General features: G+C 27.6%; 1 long non-coding RNA gene across 1 annotated transcript in view; it reads right to left on the bottom strand.

Annotated features, from left to right (window-relative positions):
* Window positions 1–1,899, bottom strand: part of LOC140667268 (uncharacterized) — a 95,149-nt gene extending 93,250 nt beyond the window's left edge. The window contains exon 1 of the long non-coding RNA XR_012046973.1: window positions 1,539–1,899. This is a non-coding gene — a long non-coding RNA (uncharacterized lncRNA). The remainder of the gene's footprint in view (window positions 1–1,538) is intronic.
* Between the last annotated feature and the right edge of the window lie 10,722 nt (window positions 1,900–12,621).

Raw genomic sequence — 12,621 nt, 5'->3', positions numbered from 1 at the left:
TTACATCTTGATAATTATGATGCTCGTATCTCGAGCAAGAACAACATGACGCAATCCGAAGCAAATAAATCCGATTGACGAATCGTTCCGACCGGGGGGAGTGCATGGAGCATCGCGACAATTTTACCTATGTTCAAGTCGCAATTATTCGCAACGGCAGAAATGGTGTCCGTCGGCAACTTCAGGATCACGCGCATATACATGAAGTTAGTGCATATGTATACATATGATTTCTGTTGTATGTGTGTAACGCTGAAGTTGTCGACGGACACCATTTCTGCCGGTACCCGTCATACATCCGTGATAACAAACATAATCTAACAAAATGCCGTGCTCTATTGGATACGGGTGCTACCGCGAATTTTATATCCGAATCGGTCGTCAAGCTGAGTCTACGTACGGTTAAACAATCGATACCAGTTAGTGTAATTAACGCTATGAATTCCGAATCGAAAGACATAGTTCAAGTCACTATACAATCAACGAAAGGGGACTTTTCTAAAAATCTAACATGCCTGACTCTACCGGCTATCGCAGACTTAATTCCGTCGGAAGTTTTTTCTCGAGATCTGGTCAAAATTCCTCGAAATATTAAATTAGCCGACCCGGAATTTCACTTACCGCGCACTATCGACTTATTAATCGGATCGGGGGCTACATTGTCATTATTTTCGGTCGGTCAAATTAATTTATCATACAACGGTTATGATTTATATTTACAAAAAACGCAACTAGGATGGGTAGTCGCCGGTAACTCCTCAATGCAAAATAATGTCAAAACGACATTGTGCTACTTGACAAATTTAGAAAGTCAATTAACTAAATTTTGGACGATCGAAGAGGTCACAGAAAACAAACCGTGGTCGGATGAAGAAAGAGATTGTGAAAAACACTTTACAAAAAATGTTACTCGTGATAGCGAAGGACGCTACGTGGTTCGCTTACCGTTCCGCAATTCGAATAATCGTATCGGCGAATCGAGATCCATAGATCCTACGGAGCGTGCATTTACGTGCGATCGACAGAAAAAAATAAAAACGTCATTAGCAAATTATTATGCGCCGAATCCCGAGTTTCGCCGTTAAAAACCGTAACGATCCCGCGACTAGAACTATTTTAACTTGAACAAGTTTAGTTTACAAAAAACCCTCCTTTTTAAATCGAAAATTATTGCCTCAACATTTTCGCTGAGAAAAAATCGTCTCTAAATAGGGCTAGAGAATTTAAAGGATCAAATAATAAAGAATCAAAGTACAAAAAGGCAAGAAGCAGATATCGCCTTTTAATTATTAAAAAAATTTTCTTTTAATTATTAAAGAAAAATAAGTTTTATTTAATTTATTCAAAAAGAAAAATAAATTTATATTCATTTCTATATTGTTGGCTCGAAAATTTTTTTATCTCTCTTGATTTTCTTATATTATGGTTTTATATTTTTATTTACTTTACTTTTATTAAAAGTATTTTTTGTACATGTATGATACATTGTACGATAGGATTAGTGAAATCAAATTTAAAAAATTTATAAACAGAATTACCTTTAAGAAAACTTTTTTCCGATACTCGTCGTATTTGACTTCCCACTCGAACTGGTTGTACATACATCTGAAGTATTGATCTTAATGATATTCTGAATGCTGATATCATTATAACCAAGAAGATGATAACTATCGCTTCTTCAGGTAAGCATATGATTGGACCCATTACGAAAATAATTCAGTGAAACACATACAAAATATGATAATATAATTCAAATTAATTGCAACAAACTATTCGCCTATAATTAGTTCCCTGCTTGAAACCACACGATGTTTACTGTTACACTGTTCTTACGCGTCTGTTGATTGCAGAGAGCACATATGTACACTACAAGTCTCCCACTCTCCCACACTCTGTCCTCTCTTATTCGAGAGTAAATTTGAAGATCTTGTCCTTTCTCCCACTATCTTCCGACTGTTGTCACGTACCCTTACAAAAGAAAAGCGAAAATGTAAAAAACGGATAATATAATATTTCTATTCTACATATATCTACATATGCTTTGATAGAAAAAGATAGAAAATTACAAAATAATAATATGTATATTGCAATCTGAAATTCTAAATTAAAAAGATACTTTATTGTAATCCAAGTAATAATGTTAGAGAAACAAATCTATCCTACTTGTGCAATAGCATCAGTATAGATGCTCTTATAATTTTGCGTATATATATGTATATTTTATAGCAAAGCAAAATTTCATTATATCATTAGATAAAAATAAATGTATAATAATTTTATCAAATGTAAATAATTTAATCAAAAAATAAATGTTTTAGAAAAAAATAAATATAAATAAAATAATTAAATTAATAAATAAAAATATAATACTTTTATTATAAATAATAATTGTAAATAATAATAAATAATTAAATTATATAAAATGACATGTTTTTAATTAGAAAAATACTTACCTTTGTGATCACTTAACTTAATGTAACGTGATAATTTTAAATGTATAACGCGGCGCAATGTCTCGCGTTAGCGTTATTTTACATAACGCAAGCAAGCGCGTTAAAAAATGCGTTATGGTATCTCAGAGAATACAAATTTCTAGTAATGAATTGCATAACGCAAGTATAACGTTAACTTCGTAATGTCATGCGTTAAGATATATTTATGGAATACGAAAATGCGAAATATGCGTTACGAATTATTTAACGCATGCGTTATAACTATAATATATTTCTCTCTATAATATATATATATATATATATTATAGAGTACAGTACTATATATAAAATACAGTACTATATATAACTAGAGAAAATAATTTTCAACTCTGACATGGTTTCAAGATTTGCTAAGCATTATTTATTCGACTTTGTAAGTAATATTTATCGAAAAATTCAAAATTTTCCTTTAATATTACTTCAATACTTTGTATATGAACAATTTTTTTTTACAAACTTTGTGAAAAAACTGAAATGCATTAGTTTATTAAAGTAAATGTTGATATACGTCTATCTTACAATTAGATAAAAAAAAATAAATAATTACAATAATTGTTATTTTTCATTTTAATAATAACATGTAAGAGTTCTCTTGTATTATTTATTTGACAATTTCTATTTCTCTCACGTTTTTGATAAAATTATTTACATTTGATAAAATTATTATACATTTATTTTTATTACAGATGTTTATAAAAGATCTAAAAAATAAGAATACAAGAGATAGATAAGATTATTTATATGTTAAGGTTATATATTTGTAAAAATGGCTTTTGCTGTGATGTTGGGTATCTTAGAAGCTGTAGAAGAGGAAGATATTATGAGAGAAAACTATGCTATAATGAAATCTCTACGAGACAATGTCTCTCCGTTTAATATGACAGACCGACAATTTATTGGAATCTTTCTTTTGTCAAAAAATGCAGTGCATTATTTATGTAATGTCTTACAAGTTCCTTTGCTATTTATTTGATAAATCACATAAATACAAAATAGTCTTCTTTGATTTAGAAACATCAGGATTTCAATAAGAAACTGCTGATATTTTGCAAATTGCAGCAAAATGTGAAAAAAGTATATTTTGTACTTATGTGAATCCTACACAACTCATTGCGTCAAAAGCATCAAAAGTAACAGGACTAGAGAATATCGCCGGCGAATTATTCTTATATGGAAAAAAAGTCAACTCCATTAACATAAAAGCTGCATTACAAGCATTTTATGAATATTTACATTTACTATCAAAACCATGCATATTATGCACATTGCACACAACGCAACATTTGACACTTCTCACTTTCTTCGCGCTGTAATTAGTAGTCTATGACAGAGCTGTTTAAAAATATTATTATAGGATTTTCAGATAGTCTACCACTTTTAAAAAAACTTCTGCCTCGCCGACGAAATCCAGAAATGTTCAAATTATCTAAGTTAGCTGAAGATTTACTAGAGATGAATACAACAACAAATTTTCATAACGCATAATTTGATACTGATATTTTACAAAAAATTGCAAATCTCATTATTTCAAAAAATAATTCTTTCATAAGTCGTAAATTATATTCAGACGCGATAACAAACGAAATGCATTCTCGAATAACAACTACTTTTATTACATCTCTGCAATTTCTCAAAGGTACTATATCTGAAGGAATGATTAAAAAAATAGCTAGTAACGGAATAAATTATAATTTAAATTTAAAAAATCGTACATCGAGAACGGAAAAGAAGGTATTGCACTATAATTATCTGAAAAACTTGATAATGGAAAACCACGTGTAACTAAAAATAAAAAAGTATTGGAAAAAATCAATACATTTTTTTCACAAAATAAACTTAACTTTACATATAATTAATTTATGTTTTGTTTGTTAAATTCACCTCTCGGGTGCAGGTAGAGCGGGTTAAATTGAATAAAAAAGTTTTCTACCATTTTATGATTTTCCCAATAATGATTGAGAAATTAATTTATAAAGATCGGCAAATCCGGCGCGAGTATCAGGACGCCGCGAGAGGAACGGCCCATCGCTAGGCTGGTCGCTAAGCGCGCGTAAACAGGCAATCACTGCCTCGCGATTCGCGATTACCAGGGGCATAGGCGAAGCGTTGATAAGAGCAACTGATTAGCGATTATCAATTAGCCTAGCGGTGAGCGGTGGGCCGTCCTTCTCGCGGCGCGCTGATACTCGCGCCGGATTTGCCGATCTTTAAAAATTAATTTCTCAATCATTATTGCAAAAATCGCAAAATGGTAAAGGACTTTTCTGTTGAGATTAATGCGCTCTACCGGCTCACGAACATTGATTCAATCTTTACCGGACACCTTATATATACATATGTATACATATGTATATTTCTTATATTTTATAGCTGTATGTTTATATAAATGTTAACATGAATTGTTTAAAAAAAATGTGACATTAAAAAAATTTTCAATATACTTTTTTTAATCTAATTTAAATGACAGTCACCCTTATTTTAGTCTTTAAATAAAGATTAAATTTAATCTGACAATAATTTATTCAATAAATAAATATAAAATATAAGAATAAATACCTAGCTAAATAAATAGATAATTAATTTTTAGCCATTGTCGTACCACGTCGTCGTACACGCTTGACTATCAGAGAGAATAGCTGACGGAGAACCTTCAAGAATCGAGATTTTATTTGTAAAACCAACATGCATGTGTCCATGTGTTGTACTCATAGCATGGGCAAACGAGAGAGAACGCAACTGTACAATTCTGAATGTGCTTCTACATGCACATCTCCTACGTACCCACTCCTCAAATAAAGGCAAATGCTAAGTCTATACTTTTACTATTTATATGACAATTATATATTTACTTTTTTCTCAGGAGAAATGATTTTTCACGTAGATTGCTGCCGAATAAACGCGCACAATTTTACGCGCAAGTCGAGATTTACATGAAATATCTTCTTAGCCGATCTTTTGCTTTTTTCCTATTTGTAACTTAAAAATATTAAAAACTCTTACTACAATACATGTCTTTTATCTTCTAATTTTTCTTTCTTTACTTTTTGTAATTTTTAGATATCAATTTATAAAAGATAAGGCATAAGTGCTATTACATTTTTAATCCACAGATTTTTATTTTTCTCCATTTTTAATAAATTTGTTGCACATAATATTATTACGTCCGAACTCGAGAAGGATGAGTCTATGGAAGAACAAACGAACAGTGCCTTAGACCTCTGTGACACAGAACGGGACTTTGTGCAATTTTGGATTAGGGAAACAAGAGTATGGTTAATTAATTAAATGAATTATTAAATTAAACATTATAATTTGTGAAAAAAATTAAAAAGAAAAAAAGAATAAATATACAGAATATAACATAATTAAGATCTGCGATAACACAAAAAGAAATACAAATATATATATATTTATACATACTAATGTTAATGTAATGTATAGGTGATTATAATTATTATCGCGTGTAATTATTATTTGTTACACCAATTCGAAGGTCATCAGTCAGAAGAATGCGGGAAAAATTCTAACGTTAAAATCTTAGGTTCTGATTGGTCATTACAATGTATAATTAATAGAGTAAGAAAATGAACTAATATAAAATGTATAAGTAAGTAAATGTGAGTGTATACATTAAAGATGGTCAGAAGCGTATGATTTGCTGCTCGCATGTACGTTAGATTAAATTAAAATTAAAAGGTTGAAATTTAAGTTAACTAAAACATGAGTCTAAATTAAAATTAAATAATAACATTCACCAAGCCCCAGTCACAAAATTTATTTGTTTATTTTGATAATTTCATATACTTTGAGCAATTTTTTTATTAATTATTTTGCATGGTATTTTACAATAGAGAATAGAAAGAGAAGAGAATATTACGATTTTAATAAATCGTTATATATTATTTGAAAGAAAAGGAAGGAGAAAATCAGAGTTTTGCGAATATTACCGTGTATGCGTATTTATTCGTATCAGTATGTTAAATACTAGTTTAACCGAAGGATACGCAGGTATTTGCAAAGAAAAGGAAAAGTGGAGACTTTTATTAGAGGCTTTTGGTCTTAATCAATAGAGAATTCGATACAGTCGAGGAGAGTTATCGCATGTTGCTATATTCTAAAAAGTTTATAGTAAGCAGCTGTCATCTACGGGTGGTCTGTCAGGCAAGCACTCGTATCATGTGTCCTCAGTTTTTCCGTTACCGTCTGCAATTTATGACTCTAGTTTTAAATGACACTCTCAGTTTACGGCGACTCTGTTTGTTTAAAAATTCTTAAGCATGTAAAGGATCCTTTGAGTATTTATGCCCTGCTCAGTTTCTAACATTCGTTATCTAGCGGCTTGAATTTTTTTACTCTCGTCTCGCTTGTCAGAGATTTGTTGATAATTAATATCATGAAAGAAAAGACTCGTGAATTCTATCGGACGTAACAATATTATATTATTATTGTTGAAATATAAAAATAGTGGGCATATATATATATATATATATATATATATATATATATATATATATGTGTGTATAATATATATATTAGAGACATAGCATATATATATATATATATATATATATATATATATATATATATATAGAGAGAGAGAGAGAGAGAGAGAGAGAGAGATTTAAAATAAATACATATATTAAAATTAATATTTATAATTATCTTAAATTATTGTATTCTTATTTCTCTCTCTCTCGAAATTACGCTGCAAAACAACAATTATAAAGAAAACAAATATGAGCAAATAAAGAATTAAACATATAAAAATTTAATATGTTTTAATACGCACATTAATATAATTAATTAAAATAATTATATATATGTCGTAGGCAAATAGTTATTTTAGGAAAATAGCTTTTGACTAGGCAAATGGTTATCTGGCTGTACTGTCAGCCTTGGTAGTTTCTGCACTCTCAAGTTTTGCTATATTTTTTTATGGGCTTCGCCCCGTCTCCCTATGCTTAGATGGGTATCTAAACGTTCTTTTCCAAGATGTACTTTTTAATACGTACACGCCAGAGAGCATTTGCCTAGTCAAAAGCTATTTTCCTAAAATAACCATTTGCCTACGACATATATATATATATAATATTAGAAACAAAAATATTTTTCACAAAATTTTCTATACTAAATATTATTTTTTATAATTTTTTTATGTTGCGAAATTTGTATTATTTTAAATACATACTTTAATTATAATAAGATGACATTTATGTATGTTATATATATTTTGTTTGGAACTAGAGAAAAATAATAAGTAAATAAATTAAATTAAAAGCAGAAATTGAATTGAAACGAATTCTTTACCAAATATCAAAAAATATCAAAAAATAATCTAATTTTATAAATCTTCATATTTTTCCTAATTTTAACATATATTCTAAATTAAAAAGATATATATTATATAAATTAAATTTAAATTAATATTATAAATTAAAATGTATATATTATAAATTAAAATTTCTAAAACATATATACTTACTACATATACTTAATGTTATACATATACATAAAAATATCAAAAACTTATATAATTTTGCAATTTTATTGTTCTTAAAAATTGATATCCAAAAACTGACTAATTGTAAATATATAAAATCGTCTTCCTATATCTTCGCTGGCAAACTTCAACGTACGTTTCTTATATTAATTTATATAATAACTTATGTTACTTGTTGAAGAATGTCTATGAAACAATAGTTTTCTCGCATATTGTCTATCAAAGGAGAAAATATAAAAACGATGAAGGAAATGATGAACATATCGATTTTGAAGATTTTGATATTCAAACGAGAAATTTACCCCTGAAAGATATATCGCCGAATTTGATCATGTATTTTTATATCCTATTCTGCATTATTGTAATGATATTTTTTAGGAAGTAGAAATTTAAATTTTATTTTGTAGAAAGAGGCAGAAAGAAGGACGATAGAAAGATAATCAATTTTTTAAAAACGTGTATTTGACACAAAGCGACTTTAAATATATATTTTTATAAAATTATTTTTAACATTTTTAAGTAATTTTGCTTTCTTATTTTCTTTTGTCAGAAAAAAATTAAGATAACATTAGAACATTCTAAAACCAGAAATGCTATATAATTATTAATTGGTTTTGGTAATATATTAAAATAAGAGTAGTTTAAAATAAAAATTTTGTGGTTAAAAAATATTTTAACATATACATAACTTTTAGAAATTAATTATATTTCTTTTTTCATTTAACAGACAAGAGTTTCAAAATTTTTATACTATATTAAAATCTGGTAGAAGGTTTTATATCAGTATGGTTATATTTCCCGATGCATTTAGATCATATATGTAAGTATTACATACATGATTTAGCCTATATGTCATATAAAAAATCATCTTATGTAGCTTATATTTCAAGGTATAGATATATCAATATTTTAGATATTAGTTTCTGATTATCCGTACATTTCTACTATATATTTTCAATTATTAATATTCAATTACTAATATTCTTTTATTTACATGATATATAAAGAAATACACTTCGTCATTTCAATACGCAAGTGATCCAGAGATAGATATGTAAGACAATTACTTCTAAGATCCGAATTTCCAATCCAATATTGCGATCCTGCATCTATAGAATATAAAGCAAACTATTTTTTATGTAAGTACTCTTATTAACTTTTCACTATACATATATTATACATATAATGCTCACAAAAAAATCTTATTTAAAAAGTCAAATTCTTCTTAATAAAACTATGTAATGATAGTGTGATCATTCATATATACATCAATAACTTGATTAATTTTTTTATTTATTTATATAATGGTGCTTGACAAAAATTGAGCGTAAACATCGGTGATTCCTGGTTCCGATTTTAAGAAAAATTATCTCCAACCATCTACCACTTGTCACCGTTATTATAATGACAATTTAGAAAAATGCGGATATTGCAACAGACTTATTTATATAAATTTTATAATTCATATATTACTGCGACACATTAAAGATGAGAGTCCAGCCAGAGAACTGAAACGTTGGATTTATCCATTGTAGATTTAATTAACAGAGTTAATATATTTAAAATAAGTCGTTATGTATATATATATATATATATATATATATATATATATATATATCAGAAATGTTAATATACGAACAATTAATTACGGACTTAAAAAGCTAACGACTTATTTTATATATATATATTATATTTATACAATTATAAAATATTATACTTATATATACATATATATCACATGTTTTTATGTACATATATGCGTCACATAAAATTTTAATCAACAAATATGATAAGTTATTTCATACGTAATATATTAATATAAATCTAAACAGTTTTATAATTGATATATTGTAAATGTATTAATCTTCTAATATGTTAAATACATACATACATATCGATACGATAAACATTTAAATTACATCATCAATGGATCATTTTGATGAACACAGTGAATGGTTTTTATATATATGTATATAACTTTATAATATTTATAATAAAAAATGTGTAATTTAGAAATAAAATTGTACAATAAAGATACAAACAAAATTTGTATTTCTGAATTAGAGATGTAATTAGTGCGCAAACATATTAATTTGTTGGATATTTCTTTAAAATATATCATATGTGTCATATAATATAGATCTTACGTCTGTCGCGTAAATTCTAAAATAACAGACGTTTCGGCCCTTTTTTGTCAATCTCAAAATATTATTTACATGAAATTATATAAATAGAATAATCGCAAATATATAACATTTAAAACTGTCAAATTTAAAATATTTAAAAAACGGACAGTAGATAAAATCATAACAAAGTCTATTAAAGAGATCAATTAATAGATTAAGTTCATTAAAGAGATAAAAAATAATACGCATTTTATCGAAAATAGTTATCGAGTCGAGTTAGCCTTGATAAACGTATAAGAAATTCCACATGTTATACACTACTTCTTAACTGACTGATCTGATTATTCGCGAAGTGCATGTATGTACATTTCTAGCTTCAGCAGGGTTTAATTATTACATGTTTGCCACGATTCTTGCAAGCAACGCCTATCCCCTTCCCCTCGAGTTCTTAACGACCGAAGTTACCGAATTTAAAATATATATGATTTTGAGATAACATTTACCATGGCAACATTGTTTTTTATAGATAAAATAATTTTGTGAAAAATGGCGATTAAGTTATATTCTAAAACAAGGAAAGTTAATTTTTACTGTGATATCAAGTAAAAATTTACTCGATATATATTTTTATTTTTCTTTGCATTGTTAACTTTTTTATCCAACCTTTTTCGCTTTGTAATATAAAATAATTTTATTATAAAAAAGTGTAAAAATTGTGTTATTTTATTGTTTATAACATATGGCTTTAAATTTATAGATCCTTGATGGTTCGCAGTACTATAAACTCGGTATACGTACGCCTGTAAATAAACATAATATTATAAAAAATTATCATATTTTCAAGAAAAATTAAAATATATCATGCACTAACAACTGTGGGGTATGTTCTAACTAAAAGAATATAGTTAGTAATACAAAAATTATTCTTATTGATATAAAAAAAATTTGTTGCTTTTAATATTTCTTTCAGACATCTTTTGGTAATCTTTAAGACATAAAAAAATCTTTAAAACGTTTTACAAATACGATTTAAATTGAAGATGTTTTTTAATAAAGTCTTCATGACATCACAAAAAAGATATCTTTAAGATATTTTTTTAGAAATATAAGGAATAAAAGCGAGTGAAAAATATAACATTACATAAAATTATTTTATTATAATATTTTAGCTTTCGATTTACGGAAGAAAGAAGACAATTCTTTGCCTGCATTGGGATGATGTAGATACAGGAAAGATTAGGACCCCGTGGTTCATCACTTTCACAAATTTATCGACTCCGAACTCTATCTTCTATATGTTTTCATCATCCCAACGAAGACAAAGAATGCCTTTGTTCGTACTCTTTTACTGCACACACGCACATATGCGACACACGTTTTGAACTGTAGGCGCGATGAAGAATACATTCACTATATGGATATTCTGTTTAAAGTTCTTTCACCAATTTTAAAGCTGAATATCTCTGCCAAAAGTAATCGAATCTTAAAAAATCAAAGTGGATTTGAAAGAGTACATTTTCAACTTTTATTCTTAACCTGGGGCAACCGAAAGAATGATTTTTAGATTATGTGCAGCCATCTCAAGGATGTTTAGCACCTACAATCGGAGCAAAAAGTAGTCGAAATTGACGAATATATACTTTTCTCATCTTAATATATGATTATTATAAAGATTGCATAAAATCTTATTATTTATTCATAGCTAGAGTGTAAAAATGTATTTTCCAACTTCTGTTGCTTTTTTTCGTGTTTCTTAAATTATAATGAGAAACTTTTATCATTGACGGTACCTCGATTTCAACATTACAGCACAAAATTTGAATTATAAAAATAAAAGAATTTACTTGTACAGAGTAATTTAAAAATGTCAGAATAAAAATTATAATAGTGAATAATGACAAAATATAGAAGATTTTTAACTATTTCTTTGATAAATTTAATAATTTGTCATTTCTCCGAGAAGAAAGAAATGTGGCAACATAGTAATTTTTCATAAGTTGGTCAAATTGCAAATTGACATATGAGACCTAGTGGCTACACATTTGTATATAGAGGCTTCTTCAGATGAAAAGATAGCCCAAGTAGCACATGTTCGTTTTATAAACGTTTTATAACGTTTTCTAAACGCATCTTTTCGTATTAGATACGTTTAGAAAACGTTTATAAAACGAACAGTGCTACCTGGGTAGGTTATTTAAAATGTCAAAAGAAGGCTCAGCTGAATGCTATGTTGCCACGTTTTCATAATAAATAATATGTCATCTCGGATAATAGGACGAAATTGAGAAAATTATATTCAATATCTTTTGAACTAGTCAGTACTTGACCAAAAAAATTATGTGATCAAATATTTTCTCTATATTTAAACTATACTTTTGCAAATTTTGAATAAATTCCTATTATTATTTCTATCTATTTTAGCTCTTAAATCAACACGATCACAGGTTTTTTTATAAAATAGAAAATCTGTAATCGTATCAATTTAAGGGCTAAAAAGGACAGA

The sequence above is a fragment of the Anoplolepis gracilipes genome, chromosome 6 (assembly GCF_047496725.1).
Source record: "Anoplolepis gracilipes chromosome 6, ASM4749672v1, whole genome shotgun sequence".
NCBI classification, from domain to species: Eukaryota; Metazoa; Arthropoda; class Insecta; order Hymenoptera; family Formicidae; genus Anoplolepis; species Anoplolepis gracilipes.
This window is presented reverse-complemented; position numbering and strand designations above follow the sequence as displayed.